The 19,606-nt window shown below is 35.6% G+C and overlaps 1 protein-coding gene across 10 annotated transcripts in view; it reads right to left on the reverse strand.

Moving 5' to 3' along the window:
• Positions 1 to 19,606, reverse strand: part of NCOA1 (nuclear receptor coactivator 1) — a 250,473-nt gene that overhangs the window by 166,581 nt on the left and 64,286 nt on the right. Inside the window, exon 3 of one of the 10 annotated variants that reach the window (XM_046661257.1) lies at positions 1,665 to 1,783. The exons of the other annotated variants lie outside the window; for them this stretch is intronic. The gene's annotated coding sequence lies outside the window, so the exon portion shown is untranslated. The remainder of the gene's footprint in view (positions 1 to 1,664; positions 1,784 to 19,606) is intronic. 10 annotated transcript variants of the gene reach the window in all.

Genomic DNA, 19,606 nt, shown 5'->3' on the forward strand with positions numbered 1-19,606 from the left:
CAAATAGAAAAAAAGGATGAATAATCAAAAGATCTAAAGAAAATCTACAAATCAGTAAGAAAAATGTTCAATATCCAACAGGAAGAGATACAAAGCATATGCATAAATAGGCTATTCCCATTAGAGAAAATACAAATGGTCCTAAAAAATAAAAAAACAGCAAAAATAAGCAACCCCACTAGTAATTAGCGAAATAAATACTAAAGACTGAGATGACATTTTCTACTAGCCAGATTCAAAGAATTTGAAAGCTTGATGATAACAAGAGTTCACAAATGTGTGAGATAACTTTCAAGTACTAATGATAAAGGGATAGATTGAAACAACAGTTCTGGAAGACAATCTGGCATTATCTTCCAAATTAAAACTGCATATATCATCACTGTGTGCCTCTTTATAGAAGATGATGTGGGGACCTGGAATTGGCCACCCCAAGATATGTCTCTTTGGCATCAGGATTATTTGAGGCTGATTGCTTTTGATAAACTGGGACAGGGAAAGAGGCTCTGAGGAATGGAACTTGCCCTTTGTTAGGACACATTTACATCTGTGAGGTAAATCTCTATCTGTAAAGGTGCCTCCCTCTCTGTACCAGGAAGAAGAAAGGAGATGACCACCTCTCTAGAAACTCTTAATCAATACCAAAGGCAAGGACTTAAATCTGCATTTTATTGTGCTAGTCTGGTAACCTCCTGTAACTGACTTCCCTCCCCCTCCCAACGTTGGCATTTCTTAAGGATTAAGCATCTTTCCTTGGGCTAGGAACTGATTGCTGTGCTCACCTGTGACCGCCCAGCTCCAGACAATCGACTTGCCTCCGGCTACGCCCTCTGAGACAGCAGACCACTACCTGCTGTGTGCATCAAGCACTGTCAATCTTGTGACTATTGTGGGAGGGACATTTCAATCACATGTGAAACACCCTGTTTGGGGGTATATAACCACTATGTGCACCCCACTTCTTCGGTACCCTTTCTTCCTTCGGGAAGAAAGGCCCCGGGCCATGGTTCCTCATAAAGCTTTGTTTAATTTTCTCTTGCTATTCTGTCTCTTGTGAATTTAATTCGTTCTCCAGCCAGACGAACCCACATTTGGGAAGAGGAAACGTCTTCCTCCCCTACAATGACAACACTTAGAAATCAAACCTGAATCTAATCATTTTACTTGTTTCAATTAGGATCCAAATAAGGCATATCAACCCCTCACATTAGGACCCTTATTTGGATCTCAATTCAAACAAGTAAAATAGTAAAAATATGGAACAAAACGTTTCTGACATTACAACAATTTAAAATTTGAATATTTTACTGGATATTTAATGATATTAAAGAATTATTGTTAATTTAAAGTATGATAATGGTATTGTGATTATGTTTTTCTAAAAAAGAAAGGATCTTATCTTTCCAGAAACATACGAAATATTTACAGATCAAATGACAGAATATCTGGATTTGTTTGAAAATATGAGAAGAGAGAAAGTGAGCGAGAATATAGATAAAACAAGATTGGCCATTGATTGATAACTGCTGAAGGTGAGTAGGAATTCATTATTCTATTTTGTTTACTTTGGTATATGTTTGAAAATTTCCATAATAAAACATTTTTAAGATGTATATACCATTCGACTCAGAAATTCCACTTTTCTTTATCTTAAAGGAACTCACGTGTAGGTGAATGAGAAAGCACATACAGGGATACTCCTGTCTTCACTGTTTGTAGTTTTAAAAAATCATAAACGATCTGTTGTAAAAATCTTGAGTATCCAAATAAAACTATGGTATACCTACAGTACAAAAAGCAATGCAGAAATTGAAAAACAACAAAACACAGACCCAAACATGTTATAGAGTAAAAAAATCATATAGCCAAACTATATAAATATACCATTTATAAAAAATAATCCACATATTACATATTTCCTACAAGTATGTGTGTATACATGTATATATATATGTGTGTGTGTATATACATAAATATAAATGGATTAAAAATATCTGAAAAGACAGACACCAAATGTTTAACAATGCTTACCTATGGAGAAAATGAAAAAGAACTAGGACTGTGAGAATGCTCAAAAGAGACTTTAGTTTTATCTATCTTGTTAGAATTCCAAAAAAGAGAATTACTTCTGTAGGTAAAATTTATTTTTAAAAAAGAACATTAATTCACATTTTTACTGTCTCTACAAATCAACAAATCTTTTTTGACTTTTGTACAGAAACAGAACCAAGAAATATTTCCTGGAAAATTAACTATACAACATATCCTTCTCTACATTAAAAATCAAGAACTTATAGACAAGAATGCAAGCAATCTGGGGGAAAAAATATTAGGCTTAACCACATTAAATTGGCAATATTCTATCATTTTTGCCTTCAAAACACGGCAATTTCATGAGGTTTGACCTAACAGACTTTCTAATAGCAATATTATTATTGCAGTAAGTTTTTTACATTTACGTATAATATACTCTTGAAAACTTGTATGAAAGATAAAATGTGTGAAAAAATAAAACAGGTTACTATTAGAAAGTTAAAGAAATGTGTATGTCCCTAATTTCACCAGACCAGTTGTCAACAATTACAACATTTCTACATTTTCTTCAAATTCTGTCCTCCTACTTAACACACAATATTGGATTAATATGCTTTAGTCCAATAAGAATCTGACTGAAGCCAAAGATTTGTAATTTTCACCTTGGTCTTAAATAATATTCAATTTATAAGCATGGTTTATAATTATCACCAGCAGCTGAATTTCTTTAATGTTCCGCTCATTCTTATAAAATAGGAGCAAGTGTAAAATAAGAGCAAGGACTGTATAAGTAACTTTTTTAAAAGATGGCAACACTTTTGAAGCCAAAATACTGGAATAGACACAACTAGGCAGTATCATGTTAGTTGGTTACTGAGTCTCATTTATTCATAAGAAAAGCAGAGTATAATGTGCAAAAATACGGGTTGCATAAAAAAAAGTCAAAATTATGGAAACAAAGGACCTCTTGTAATTATAATTATTCTTATCATCACAATGATCCTAACACCAACTTAAGACTTAAGGAATTGGGCTTTACCAAAAATTTGTGGGAAAGATGCAAGAAATGCATTATTTTCTATTCTTCCTCTTAGATCTTCAATCTATTCCCCATTAATTCATGCCCCACTTGAAGAGTAAAGAATTTTTATAAACATGTCTTTTAAAATGATCTGATCACATCCTTCTCCTGTTTAAATCTCTTCAATTCCCCTGCTTAAAACACTTCAATAGATTCCTACAGCTCTTAAAATCCATGAAGTCCTATAAGGACCAAATGATGTAATTCCTTTCTACTCTTCAGTCGTACCTCATATCATTTTTGCCATAGTTCTCTGTGTTCCAGTTATACAGTCTTTTTTTTTTTTTACTTTAGCTTCACATTTCTTGTCTTTTTTTTCTTTTTAAAGATTGGCACCTGAGCTAACAACTGTTGCCAATCTTTTTTTTTTCCTGCTTTTTCTCCCCAAATCCCCCCAGTACATGTTCTATATTTTAGTTGTGGGTCCTTCTAGTTGTGGCACATGGGACATCGCCTCAGCATGGCCTGATAAGCAGTGCCATGTCTGCGCCCAGGATCTGAACCAGCGAAACCCACTGGGCTGCCGAAGCAGGGCGCAGAAACTTAACCACTTGGCCATGGGGCCAGCCCTAGCTTCACTCTTTAAAAATTACATTTTGGGGGCCAGCCCAGTCATGTAGTGGTTAAGTCTGCATGCTCCACTTTGGCAGCCCAAGGTTCATGGGTTCGGATCCTGTGCACGGACCTACATAATGCCATCCAGCCATGCTGGGGCAACGTCCCATGTACAAAATAGAGGAAGACTGGCACACATGTTAGCTCAGGGACAATCTTCCTCAAGCAAAAAGAGGAAGCTTAACAACAAATGTTAGCTCAGGGCCAATCTCCCTCACCAAAAAAAAAAAAAAAGAAACAAAAAAGAAAAACTACATTTTGTAAACTATCATACAGTAAAACTGACTTTTTTGTGTGCACAGTTCTATGAATTTTAACACATATATAGAGTCATGTAACCATCACCACAAGCAGAATACAGAGAGTTCCATGACCCCCAAAATAAACTCCCTCATGCTTTATAGTCACACTCTCCCATCATACCTAACCCCTAACTGTTCTGTTCAGAATGGCTTTGTCTTTTTGTCATATAGTATATATACTATATACATATAATGTCATATAAATAGAGCCATACAGTATGTTATTTTTCGAAACTGGCTTTTTTCACCTAGCACAATGCCTCTGAAATTGACCCAAGTTGTTACATGTATCAATAACTTGTTCCTTTTTATTGCTGAGTAGTAGTAATCCATTGTATGATGTACTACAGTTTATCTGTTCACTCATCAGAAAAACATTCAGGTTGTTTCCAGTCTTTGGAGATTATGAATAGGGGGGCTAAAACATTGGTTTTTTTGTTTTTATGTGAAATTAAGTTTTTATCCTCTAGGGTAAATACACAGAGGGTGACTGCCGGGGTCATATGTAAGTGCATGTTTAACCATATTTAAAAAGTACCAAATTGTTTTTCAGAGTGTAAAAAAAAAAATCAGTAAGGTTAACATGATCAGTGCTAACCATGTTGATGTTGTACTCTGTGATATAATGTGAAGAAAAGGTCACTTCAGCTCTTGTGGTACTCTTCCCAAAAAACCATAGCCTAAGTCTAATCATGAGAAAAACATTACACAAACCCAAATGAGGGATATTCTTCAAAACTCCCAACTAGTACTATTCAAAAGTGTCAAAGCTATCAAAAACAAGGAAAGACTAACAAATTGTCACAAATCAGAGGAGACTAAGGAAACACGATGATTAAATGCAATGTGGGATCCTAAAGTGGGATAGAAAAAGGACGTTAGTGGAAACTGGTACAATCCAAATAAAGTCTGGAGTTTAGTTACAAGTAACATATCAATTTTAATTTCTTAGTTTTGAAATATATAGAATGGTTTTTTAGGATGTTAACATTACAGGAAACTGAGGTATATAGGCACTCTGCATCATCTTTGCCACTTTTCCGTAATTCTAAATTCATTCCAAAATTTCTTTATTTAAAAGAAATAGATGCACTGTTTTTCATTGTCCCCAGAAATGTATGAGAGTTCTAGTTTTCTGCATCCTCGCTAGCACCTGGTATTGTCATTATTTCTTATTTTAGTCATTCTAATAGATATGTAGTGGCATATCTCATCATGGTTTTAATTCGCATTTCTCTAATAATAGCTAATGATTTTCAACATCTTTTCATGTGTTTATTTACCAATCTCGTATTCTCTCTGATGAAATGTCTACATCTTCTGCCCATTTTTAAGTTGAGTTGTTTGCATCCTTACTGTGGAGTTTTGAAAATTCTTTATATATTCTTGATACAAGTCCTTTACCGGATATGTGATATGCAAATATTCGCTCTCAGACTGTAGATTGCATTTTTATCCTCTTAACAGTGTCTTGCACAGAGCAAAAGCTTTTAATTTCTACTAAGTCCAATATATCAACTTTTTTTCTTTAATGGATCATGCTTTTGGCGTCATGTCTAAGAATCTTTGCCTAACCTCAAGTCACAAAGATTTTCTCTTATGCCTTCTTGCAAAAGCTTTATAGTTTCACATTTTACATTTAGATATATGATGTATTTTTTAAATTTTTTATTTTGTTGCGGTGATAACAGGTTATAACATTGTGAAATTTCAGTTGTACATTATTATTTGTCAGTCACCACATATATATTTCCCCTTTACTTCTTATGCCCACCCCCCAACCTCCTTCTCTTCTGGTAACCACTAATCTGTTCTCTTTGTCCATGTATTTGTTTATCTTCCACATATGAGTGAAATCATACAATGTTTGTCTTTCTCTGTCTGGCTTATTTCGTTTAACATAATACCCTCAAGGTCCACTCATGTTGTTGCAAATGGGACAATTTTTTAGTTTTTATGGTTGAGTAGTATTCCATTGTGTATATATACCTCATCTTCTTTATCTACAATGTATTTTGAATTAATTGTTATATAAGGTGTGAAGTACAAATAAAAGTTCTTTTTTTTCTTTTGCATACGAATGCAAAGCTAACACCATTTACTAAAAAGGCTATCCTTTCTCTCGAATTGCTTTTGCACATTCATCAAAAATCAACTGGCCATGTTTGTGTAGTCCTATTTCTGGACTGTCTACTCTGTTCCAATGATCTACATGTCTCTCGCTTTGCCAATACCACATCATCTTTATTACCACACCGACATTCTTTTAGTACCTTCAATATACTATAAACACCTTCCTTACTTCAAGAACTTTAGATAGGCTGGTTCTGTCTGACTGCGTATTCTTTCTTCCTTACCTAGAACTCCTAACTCATCTTTTGGAATTCAGCTTAAATGTCACTTTCTCAGGAAAATCTTTCCATCAAGAAAGTCAAAGAAGTTTCATGAGAAAGGGAAAAAAATCAAGATGCATCAATCCAATAGGGATTCCAATTACCAACTCAGCATAAGTTAGAGACTACCATGTCTTTGAAAAACTATTAGGATTTCCCAAGCTTTGTCACTCCCCTGTGTGTATCTGTGCCACCACCCCTTCTCTATCTCTTCCTCCTTCTACCTTTCCCCTAATGCTTAGCTGTAAAATTCTAAAAGCAAAAAAGGGAAAGTATACTTGTCATCCTGGGGGCAAGTAAGGGGGGGCAGTTGTCAATAATACATCATTCCATTTCTGTCCTGGATAGATGCTGGACAGAGAGAAGAGTCTCTAAGGAACAGAAGAAAGTGGATACACTTCCTAGGGCATAGGACAAGAGGGAAACTCATCTAGGTTTAACAACAAAAATGTCCATCCCCAACAAAAAAGCTATTGAGAACAGGCTGATCTTTGTAGTAAGTAATTACAATTTAGAGAATTAATTGGCATGGGGGGAAAGTTAAGACTTCTTTTAAAGAGCCTTTTCCCTTAAAATGCTATGTAGTTGATAGTAATGATTTCAAAATACCATAATCAGAAAAAAGAAAAGCAAAGTGAACTAATATTTTTTGAGCATTTGTTATATGCCAGGCATGGGGTTGGACACTATACATACGTGTTCTCATATAGTCTTTACAAAAAGTCTATACAGTAGATATTATTATTTCTACTTTATAGAGAAAGAAACTGAGCTTATACAGCTAGATTGGTTCTATTTCCTTTTTTATTCCTATTCCCCTAATTTGCTTTTATAATAATTACACCGATTATGAAAAAATATATAAAGCAATATATGAAAAATCTCAGCTTAAGTGAGAAAAGACAATTAACAGATACCAATGCTGAGATAACAAAGATGTCTGAATTATCTAATAAGGATTTTAAAGCAGCTATCAGTAAAATGTCCCAAGAAGGAATTACGAACACTACTAAGACAATGTAAAAACAGAAAGTCTCAGGAAAGAAACAGAAGATATAAAGAAAAATCAAATGGAAATTTTAGAACTAAAAAATACAGCAGCCAAAATCAAACTCATTGGATGGAATCAACAGCAGAATGATGATAACAGAAGGAAGAATCAGTGAGCTTAAAGGTTGATCAACAGAAATTATCCAATCTGAACAAGAGAAAGATAAGAGATTGAAAAAATAAACAAATGGAGCCTGAGGGACCTGTGGAACAATGACAGATCTAACATTCAAAACATCAAAGTCCTAGAAGGAGAGGAGAAAAGTGTGGGTTGAAAACACATTTGAAGAAATAATAGCTGACAATTTTCCAAATTTGGTGAAAATCATAAACTAACAAATTCAAGAAGCGGAGCAAACTTCATAGAGGTTAAACCCAAAGAAATCCAAACATAGATACATTATAGTAAAGTTTCTGAAAACTAAACACAAAGAAAAAACTCTCGCAAGCAGCCAGAGAGAAACAGTGTATTATCTGTAGGGGAAGAACAGTTAGAATGACAGGGACTTTCTCATCAGGAATCACAGAGGCCGAAAGGATTCATTTACATTAAGAAAAAAGATTGTCAAGAACCAATAAGAGGTTGGTATCACTGTGTGTGCTTTTTAACTCAAATTTTAATTTTAGATAGTATTTACTGAATCTCTGCTATAAAAACTTGGAAAAGTGTACTCATACCTCCCATATCTCAATTTGTTATTTTATTTTGTTCAAGTTTCCAATATTTACATTCTACATTATAATCATAGAAACAATTGCACAGGTAGTCAGTCTTAATTCTAATCTTAAGTGAGTTCAGTGTTCATTAAATTTGAGGAACAATCAACAAGCTGCAACTATGGCTGACTCCTCATTCAGGCTTTAGTTGACCCATCCCCCACCCCCCCAAAATGACAACACTTCCCTACCACAAATGGCTGTCTGTGCCACTACCCTGTTTCATTTTTTTTATAGCACTTAATTATCTGAAATAAATTACTTCATTTGTTTTCTTTATTGTCTCTCTCCTTCCTCCACAAGAAGTAAGTTTCATGAAAGCATGGACTTTTTTTCTGCTTACTACTGTATGATTCATATGCTTATTCTTGTGTTGGATATTTAGCTTAAGAATGGATAGGGGCTGGTCTGGTGGTACAGTGGTTAAGTGTGCACGATCCGCTTCGGCAGCCTGGGGTTCACTGGTTCAGATCCTGGGTGCAGACATGGCACCGCTTGGCAAGCCATGCTGTGGTAGGCGTCCCACGAATAAAGTAGAGGAGGATGGGCACAGATGTTAGCTCAGGGCCAGTCCTCCTCAGCAAAAAGAGGAGGATTGGCTGAAGATGCTAGCTCAGGGCTAATCTTCCTCAAAAAAAAAAAAAAAAAAGGATGGATAGCTGAAAATCTATTCCTTAGGAACTCAGTTTTTTAAATACCAGGTACAAGTTTAGAAGAAGTGTGATTTCACAATTATTTTTATTTATTTATTTATTTTTGAGGAAGATTAGCCCTGAGCTAACTGCTGCCAATCCTCCCCTTTTTGCTGAGGAAGACTGGACCTGAGCTAACATCCATGCCCATCTTCCTCTACTTTGTATGTGGGACGCCTACCACAGAATGGCATGCCAAGCGGTGCCATGTCCACACCCGGGATCCGAACCAGCAAACCCCAGGCCACCAAAGCAGAACATGTGCACTTAACCACTGCACCACCGGACCTGCCCCATGATTTCATAATTTTTAAATTAACATTATTGAGATAAAACTTATATGCAATAAAATGTGCCTAATTTAAATGTACAGTGGAATGAGTTTTGACAGAGGAAAATACCTATGTGACTACCACCACAATCAAGATATAGAACATTTCCAGTGTCCCAAAATATTTCGTCATAACTCTTTGCAGTCAAGACAATTTTTATTTTAATATTTAAATGTATCTTAAATGAATTCTACGAGGAATGGTTTGACATACAACAGAGTTTTCTTTCTACACTCACCAATTCAAGGATCAAAATGCTTACAGATATTTAATGAGAAGAAAGAAACAAACCCTTATACATCTCCTCATGCTGCACACTCTACCTAAGAACATACCTTTCCCTTCTTCTCCAGGGAGTGTGGGTCTATTTATCACTCAAGTGCCAGCTCATGCCACCTTCTAGAAAGCTCTAACTCTCCCCTCCTCCTGTCCCTTCTCCAAATTAATCTCTACATTCCTATGGCATATTATTATTATTATCTCAATATTTGTTACACTGTTTATAAACAATCGTTAGTCCACTAAGGAAAGGACCATGACTTATGCATATGTACAAACCCGGCACCTGGCATGCAGAGCAAACAGTACATAATAAATATATCTTAAGATTCAGGTAAAGCATCACCTACTCAGCAAAGCCCTTTCCAATTTGACCTTTAACCCTCAAAATATAAATAATTTAGTTAGGCACTTGGGGATATTCTTTCAAACCACTATTCAAACAATTCAATTGAATTGTTAATTCAATTAAAAATCCATCATTTGGTCATCTAAAGCTTTCACTTAAATTTTTAATTCTGAATGTTAAACATTAATGCTCAAAAATACTAGTCAATTGCTTGATAAAATTCTTGCTATTTTTTAGAAAAAGAATCTGCATATTTTTATCTAGAGATAATTTAATTTATGATGTTTCTCCATTTTATAAACAAAGCACAATCAGTTTTGCACAACTATTGGCAACAAATTGGTTTTTCTCTAAAACTTCTTAGTTTATTTCAAATAAATTTCATGACCCTAATTCAGCACAACAGCCTGCTTCATAAATGTCAACTTTCACTACGCAAGTGTTACTAACATTTTAAATGCAAGGGGGAAAAAACCAAAAAACCTACTTTTTCATAAAGCCCTAGAGAGAAAACTAGGCCTTCAATTCTTTTTTTTTTTTTATTGAGGTCATATTGGCTTATAAACCAATTCATAATTTTTCAGTCTGACCCTTCACAAAGATTATAGTTTTAAAAAGATATTCTAGCAATATTTTTGACAGAACAAACAATAATAGTTGACAGTTTTTTCTGAAGAGTGAAGGAGAGATTTACAAAAACAAAAGTAAAGCTGAAAGAAATTACATATCTGTGTGGCAGAGTTCAATGGAACCTTCCTAAGATGTTTTACTTTGACCCCAAACATTTTTGTGAATCATTTTAAATGCAAGATTTCAGTAAAATTTTTCCTGTTATATTTAAATTTTTATTTACTCTTCTAATAGCACTGTCCAAGTTTAACTCTTAAAATTAACAAAAATAGCATTAGTACAAAGGAGCAAATTATCAGATTCCTATCTATAGTTCAAGATGAAAAACAAAACAGCTTAATTACCATAACTGAACTTTTCACATGAAGTTCACTCTACTTCTAACACAGTTTGAACTGATCTACCGGCATGAGCCTGTCCTCCATACGGATGTCAACTAAACTCCTTGAATTAAATGATGTATGTCAGACTAAACTCCCTGAATTAAATGACTCTTTCAAAGTCAACTTCTGCTGAAAAAGCATCGATGACTTCCAATACTACGGAATAAAATGCCACTTAGTTAGCTTGATTTGCAAGTTCACTCACCTATAATGAGGGCCTTTATCTATGCCTCAGCTTCCACCTTACCTTTCAGTCAATTCCAACTGTCAGGCCTTTCCTCAGATGGACACTCATCCTGGAGTGCCTTTTCCAACTCCTGGCTCCCAAGAAAATCCATATTCTACTGAACTTTCAAACTTCTCCAAAAAACTCTTCATCAATCAACTTGCTCCCCATCTCCCTTACTCGTTAAAGTACTTAAGAACTGATTCTGTATGAGTGTATTTCAATTTAACATTACTCCATTGATTTGTTCATTTCAATAATAATCATCATTGAGTACCTACGCCAAGCTAGGCACTGGTGTTACAGCAGAGAACAGAACAGATACAGTCTCTGTTGTCACAGTGCTTACACTTATACGTAATGGATATGAAATATTTGGATATTAATTTATCATAATGCATCAAATTTCCCATGGTTGGCCAATTAGGTTGTCTTCAGTTTTTACTATTATAAGCAATGCTATTGCGAATATAGCTCTAATAGAACTTTTTTATTCCTTGAATTATTTACTTAAGGTTAATTCCCAAGAGTAGGATTATTAAAACAACGGCCACAGATGTGTTTATGGCTTTTAAGACGTATGTTACCATACTACCCTCCAAACAAGCTATACCTATTACAAAAGCAGTACATGAGTACTTGATTCTCTGTAGACTACTTTAGTATAGTTACTCAATAAGTATGAAAAGATTATTCACTATTATTTGAATTACCCAGGAGGTTGAACTCTTCCTTAGATTTGTTTACTCTATGTTCCCTTATGACCTAATGGGCATAAGTTTATCAAGGTACTTACTGGAATCTTACTGTTGTAAATATTTCTTAAATATTCATAGTAATTTAGGTAGTATTTAAGGTCATATATAAAAATATTTTCCATTTTGTTATTTTTCTTTTTAACTTTGCATTGGTTTTCTTATATACAGGTGCTTAATTTTTTAAAGTCAATTTTTTAGTCTTACTTTATATTACTATTCTTTGCATAGTTCCACTTGTTATTCAATTTTAAAAAGTTAACCACACATTTGCATACAGACAGGTTCAACACTAATTTTCTAACTGCTATCCGATCATTCCAAAACTTAGCAAATAATTCTACCACTTGACAGACTTTATGCTTGCTTAGTGTATATTAAACTCCTAAACCATATTTTCTCAATTCTAAAGATACCTGTTCTTCTTAAACTAATATTTTTAGGTTTCTGAAACTAGGAAAAGTATCAGAATTAATGTCCAAAAAATCTACCAGTAGTCAAGCAAGAGAATAAATTGTGATGTATGTCACTGCTTGCCCATGTGTAAACCTATGGGAAATACCTTCCCACAGAAGATATCTGTTTATCCAACTACGCCCACAGCTGAGTTAACTGCATAGGTAAACTCATATGCAGTCGAAATTTAAGTAAAATCTGAAAGCCTAAGTGTTGCTTGAAAGTGTTTCCAGAAAGACTGAACATTAAAAGCATTAAAGCAAAAAGTTATTGTGATGCAAAAGTTGTTTGTTGCAATGGGGCTGGCCCCGTGGCCGAGTGGTTAAGTTCGCACGCTCCGCTGCAGGCGGCCCAGTGTTTCGTTGGTTTGAATCCTGGGCGCGGACATGGCACTGCTCATCAAACCACGCTGAGGCAGCGTCCCACATGCCACAACTAGAAGGACCCACAACGAAGAATATACAACTATGTACCAGGGGACTTTGGGGAGAAAAAGGAAAAAAATAAAATCTTAAAAAAAAAAAAAAAAGTTGTTTGTTGCAAGACAAGCAGGGACAATTAAAGGTGGAGAAATTGCCCAATCTCTCAGAATAGATCATAGAATTATCACAGCTTGGAGAGACCTTGGTGTGGCCAATTTACATTTTACAAAGTACTATCACCCAAGTGCTGGATATCAATCCGTCAAAAGTTTCCAGCTGACTCAAAAAGGAAGTTATTTAATTCACAGTTTATCCACAGAAAAACTGAAACTATGAGTTTAGCCAAAAAAGAAAAGCAGTTAAATTCCAAACATTTCCTATACGACTCAAAACTATACCAACAATCATAATGTGTAAAGAGAACAAAAAAGCAAGCACAGGTGAGGAAAATCAGCATGTCAGAATGTGAAAAAGAATTAGACTCAATTTTATATTATAATTCCAAAGAAGACGGTATAGAAATTATATGGATAAATGTATGCTTCTGTTGGTTAATACATAAGAAGTTTTTTAAAAATAAATTTAATGTTTCTTTTTTCTCGAAAATATATTAAATCAATACTATATATCACAATTAACCGTCTTAGAATAGAGAAAATGCACGGTATGTATGTCTGAACGTATTTGTCTACATCTATTCAATTACTTATTCACTCATTCATTTCTGAGTACAGGAAAGTAAGAACAGAGAAGCAGGAACAAAACTAAAGATATAGTGCATAAAAAGCAAACCCTTCCGAGATCCTAAAGGTTACTGTGATGCAGAAAACTACATGATGAATGAAGAAAATACAATCCAGGTGAAAAATAACAACCAGTTAGATAACTAAGTAGCAAATAACCAAAAAACTGATCAAATTAAAGGTGAGTAACAGCAAACAGAAATAGCTGAGAAAAAATAAATTAAAATGAAACTTAATTCAGGTAAGAGTATTAAGAACTAATTAAAACTATGTGGTATTTGACCAAGATTCAGAATACCATAATTCTTGATCAACCACCCTAACGCCCAGTAGGTTCCAGAGAGTGAAAATGAGAAGGAATGCACCAGGCAAAATTGCCTGTTTATTATTATCAAAGGGTTTGGATCACAGGCAACTAGGAAATCCTCCACCTCAGTTACAGGTAAGCCTAACACCTGAAACACTGACAGCAAGCCAACTGGGTTCTTGGCTTCTTTCACTTAGGCTCACATCTTCCCCTACAGAAAAGGAAAAGATAATCAGGTATTTCCACAAACAACCATGATAGAGCAACAACAATCCAATTTATCCTCGTGGCTTATACAACCAGAAAACTGAATGAAATAGATTAACCAACAGTTTTCAGATACTGGGGACAACAGTCAAAATGGGAGTGAGATCCCTGAGAAAAGAGGAAAAATGAGGTAAGTCCTGCAATTCCTCCACCTCACACCCTTGAAGCAGTTTCCAGGATTCAGTGTACAGAGGGAGGACTTCAACAGAGCCTGACAGTCTCAGAGAGAGGAGGAGACAGAGACGGACATTCAGCCAAGGTAGCCAGAAATTGTGGAAAAGCCTAACAGAGAGAAGGGAACTGCATACAGAGATAGAGCTCTAGAGATGTGCAGAGGTGTCCCCTCAAGCCTTTTGCAGGTAGTGATCTGTCATGTGTAAGAGGAAACTACCTGAGGTTGGGGAAGGTACCACTGAAAAACAAATAGGTCAAAGAATTCCTGAAACTCATACAAGGTTAGGAACAGTCTGTATTCCCACCAAGCAGAGTGAAAAGATCTCATAATATGTGAGAAATTAAGTAAAGTCCTCAGAAAGCATCAACTCTAAATTAGCTCTAGGAAAAAAGACTGCTCTGGACCCATCCTAACAAAGCTTCCTCAAAACGAACGAAGTGTTCAAAAAAACATCAAAGTGATTTCAAAAACTTTAACTGTATGCCAAAACTTAGAGCAACATTATTTAAAGGAATACAACAAAAGCCACATCCAAGAACATAAAATTCAGTGTCTGAAATCCAGTCAAAATTTACCAGGCATAGAAATTAAAAGGAAAATATGACCTATAACCAGGAGAATAACAAATCAATAGAAACAGACACAGAACTGACAGAGATACAGAATTTGGCAGACAAAGATATTAAAAGAGCTACTATAAATATGCTCAACATGCTCACAAGGTAGAAAGACATGAAGGTGTTGAAAAGAGATGTGAAAGATTTTTTTTTTTTTTTTAAGATTTTATTTTTTTCCTTTTTCTCCCCAAAGCCCCCCGGTACATAGTTGTATATTCTTCGTCGTGGGTTCTTCTAGTTGTGGCATGTGGGACGCTGCCTCAGCGTGGTCTGATGAGCAGTGCCATGTCCGCGCCCAGGATTCGAACTAACTAAACACTGGGCCGCCTGCAGCGGAGTGCGCAAACTTAACCACTCGGCCACGGGGCCAGCCCCTGATGTGAAAGATTTTTTTAAGGGCCAAAAGGAACTTCTAGAAATGAAAAATACAATATCTGAAATGAAAAGCACACTAGATGGTATTAACAGTAGACTGGACAGTTAATTTGGAAACACAAAAATAGAAAATAGCCAAAATGAAGCACAAAGGGAAAAAAAAATACAAAAAAGGAAGAAAGAGAACACCAATGATTTGTAGCAATATATCAAAAAATCTATAGGGCATGTAATTGGGCTCCAAAAACTAGAGGGAAGAAGGTGAATAAAAAAAAATATTTGGAGAAATAATAGGCAAAATTTTTTCAAACCATCAACCCACAGATCCAACAGACTCAACAAAATCCAAGACAGATATATGAAGAAATCTACACTTAGAAATATCATAATCACATCATTTAAAACCAGTGATTAAGAAAAAATGCTAAAAGCTGCTAGATGCAGGGAAAAGAACTATTATGTACAGAAAAACAAAGACTTCTCATCAGAAACTGTGCAAATGAGAAGTCAATGGAGAGACACTGCTAAGTACTGGAAGAAAAAACTGTCAACCTAAAATTCTATATCCAGTTAAAATATATTTCAAAATAAATGTGGAAATGTTTTTAGACAAACAAAGGTTGGAAAAAATCTATTACAAGAAAATGTGCACTTAAAGAAATGTTCTTTAGAGAAAGGAAAAGAATATCAGATCAAAATTTGGATCTAGAATTCTGGAGTGACATCAGCATCATGGCGGAGTGAACTTGCCCAGGACTCTCTCCCCTCTAACATACTACAAAAAGGAACAACCATATTCCAACAGAAAATACCCTAACAGCACAAAAATCCTCAAAGAGGGACACACATCCACATGATGGAGGGCGGAGAGGCTGGAGCCCGCCTCGGAAGAGCTGGAACCTGGTAAGAGAGAACTTCGTTCTCTCCCCTAAAGACTGCGGTCGCTGCCACAGGAGGCTCCATGAGGGAAGGAGTGGGGGAGGGGTCACGTGTCTGTGGGATCACCCAGGACTCCCTAGCGCCCTTGCAGCCTAGAAGGAAGCCCTCTAACCAGGCGAAAGCTTTCACATGGGGTGACTTCATCAAGCCAAGACCCCAGGAGACCAGATAGCGAGAGCTGATTGGGAAACACAGGACTGCATGCAGGAGAAAGCGCCCCTCCCGCAACCCGTGCTGCACCATCTTGGCTGAAGGCCAAGGGCTCAGAATACCCAGTGGCAATAGACTGTAACTGCAACCGAATAATATCAGAATGAGAAAGATCTGTCCTTCCAACATCAGGCACTACATCAAATCTCCAGACCAGAGAGAAAATGACAAGTACCCACTCAGTCCTGAGGACATAGAAATATGTAAACTAAATGACAATGAATTCAAAATAGCTATCATCAAAAAACTCAATGAGGTAAAAGAGAATATAGAGAAACAATTCAATGAGTTCAGGAGCTACTTCACAAAAGAGATTGAAATTTTAAAGAAGAATCAATCAGAAATATTAGAGATGAAAGACACAATGGAAGAGATGAAACAAAATATGGATTCCCTGAATGCTCGTGTAGACATCATAGAGAAGCAAATCAGCATAATCAAAGAGAGACATGTTGAAATGCTCCAGACAGAGGAGGAAAGAGAACTAAGACTAAAAAGAAATGAAAAAAGTTTCTGAGAAATATCTGACTCAGTGGGGAAATGCAACATAAGAATTATAGGTATTAGAGAACAAGAATGGAGCAGACAGCATGTTCAAAGAAATAACAGCAGAAAAATTCCCAAATCTAGGGAATGAGAGGGAAGTATGTGTGGAGGAAGCTTCCAGATCTCCTAGATTTGTCAATGTAAAAAGACCTACTGTAAGGCATATAGTAGTAAAACTGGCAAAAATGAATGACAAATAAAGAATACTCAGGGCAGAAAGGCAGAAGAAAATAACCTACAAAGGAACCCCTATCAGACTTTCAACAGATTTCGCTACAGAAATCTTACAAGCTAGAAGAGAATGGAATGACATATTCAAAACTTTAAAAGATAAAAATCTTCATCCAAGAATACTCTATCCAGCAAAAATATCCTTCAGATATGAGGGAGGAATTTAATCTTTCCCAGACAAACAAAAGCTAAGGGACTTCATAGCCACGAGACACCCCCTAAAAGAAATCCTCAAGAAGGCCTTCATACCTGAAAAAAAGAAAAAAGGGAGAAAGGGGTCACAAAACAGAGTAAGGAGACAGACAGACAGAATCAGAATAGGATAGCAAATATTCAACTATAGCATTAGGCCAAAGGGAAGGAAAACACCAAAAACAAAGACAATCTCGTCACTTTAACCACAGACTCACAACACAAGTTGGAATAAGATATGAGAATAATAACTTAGGAGGGGAGGAGGAAAGGGACTGAATCAGATTAGACTAAGGAAATAAAAGGCCATCAGGCAATGGACTATGTTATACACAAGATTCTGAATACAAACTTCAGGGTAGCCACTAAACTAAAAATCAGAACAGAGACACAAAAAAATAAGGAAAAAACAAAGAAACACATCATAAAAAACTGCATAATTCAATGGGTAGACCAAAACACACAGGACAAAAACAAAGGAAATGCAGGAAAACCAGAGTGATATAATGACAGCATTAAGCCCTCATACATCAATAATCACCCTCAATGTAAATGGATTGAACTCTCCAATAAAAAGACATAGACTGGCAAGATGGATTAGAGAACAAGATCCAACAATTTGTTACCTCCAGGAAACACATCTCAGCTCCAATGACAAATATAGGCTCCGAGTGAAGGGGTGGAAGATGATACTCCAAGCCAATGGCAAACAAATGAAAGCAGGTGTCGCAATACTTTTATCAGACAAAGTAGACTTCAAGATAAGGCAGGTAAAGAGAGACAAAGAGGAGCAATATATAATGATCAAAGGGGCACTTCATCAAGAAGAAGTAACCCTTATAAATATATGTGCACCCAAGACAGGAGCACTAAAGTTCATAAAGCAGCTATTAACAAACCTAAAAGAAGATATTAAAAATAACACAATAGTAGGGGACCTCAACACCCCACTCACATCACTGGACAGATCATCCAGACAGAAAATCAACAAGGAAAAGTGGAATTAAATGAAAAGCTAAACTAGTTGGACTTAATAGACATATACAGAACACTTAAACCAAAAACAGCAGAATACACATTCTTCTCAAGTGTACATGGAACATTCTCAAGGATAGACCATATGTTGGGAAACAAGGCAAGCCTCTACAAATTTAAACAAATTGAAATAATAACAAGCATCTTCCCCCACCATAATGGTATAAAGCTAGAAATTAATTACAAGAGAAAAGCTGAGAAAGGGACAAAGATATGGAGACTAAACAATATGTTATTGGACGCTAAGCAATGGATCATTGAAGAAATTAGAGAAATCAAAAAATATCTGGAGACAAATGAAAATGATAATATGCCATACCAACTCATGGGATGCAGCAAAAATTGTATTAAGAGGCAAATTCATCGCAATACAGGCACACCTTAACAAACAAGAAAAATCCCAAATAAGCAATCTCAAATTACACCTAACTGAATTAGAAAAAGAGGAACAAAGCCCAAAGTCAGCAGAAGGAGAGAAATAATAAAAATCAGAGCAGAAATAAATGCTATTGAAACAAAAAAGGCAATAGAAAGTATCAATGAAACAAAGAGCTGGTTCTTTGAGAAGATAAATAAAATTGACAAACCCCCAGCCAGACTTACAAAGAAAAAAAGAGAAAAAGCTCAAATAAACAAAATCAGAAATGAAAGAGGAGAAATAACAACAGACTCCACAGGAATACAACAGATTATAAGAGAATATTATGAAAAACTATACACCAGCAAAATGGATAACCTAGAGGAAATGGATAAATTCTTAGACTCTTACAACCTCCCAAAGCTGAGTCAAGAAGAAACAGACAATCTGAATAGACCAATCACAAGGAAAGAGATTGAAACAGCAATCAAAAGCATCCCAAAGAATAAAACCCCAGGAGTAGATGGCTTTCCTGGGGAATTCTATCAAACTTTCAGAGAGGATTTAATACCTATCCTTTTCAAGCTATTCCAAAAAACTAGGGAGGATAGAACACTTCCTAACACATTCTACAAGGCCAACATTACTCCGATACCAAAGCCTGACAAGGACAGCACAAAAAAGGAGAACTATAAGCCAATATCGCTGATGAACATAGACACAAAGATTCTCAACAAAATTTTGGCAATCCAAGTTCAGCAATACATCAAAAGGATCATACATTACAATCAAGTGGGATTCATACCAGGGACAGAGGGATAGTTCAACATCTGCAAATCAATCAACGTGATACACCACATCAACAAATTAAGGAATAAAAACCACACGATCATCT

Source organism: Equus quagga, chromosome 5, assembly GCF_021613505.1.
Source record: "Equus quagga isolate Etosha38 chromosome 5, UCLA_HA_Equagga_1.0, whole genome shotgun sequence".
NCBI classification, from domain to species: Eukaryota; Metazoa; Chordata; class Mammalia; order Perissodactyla; family Equidae; genus Equus; species Equus quagga.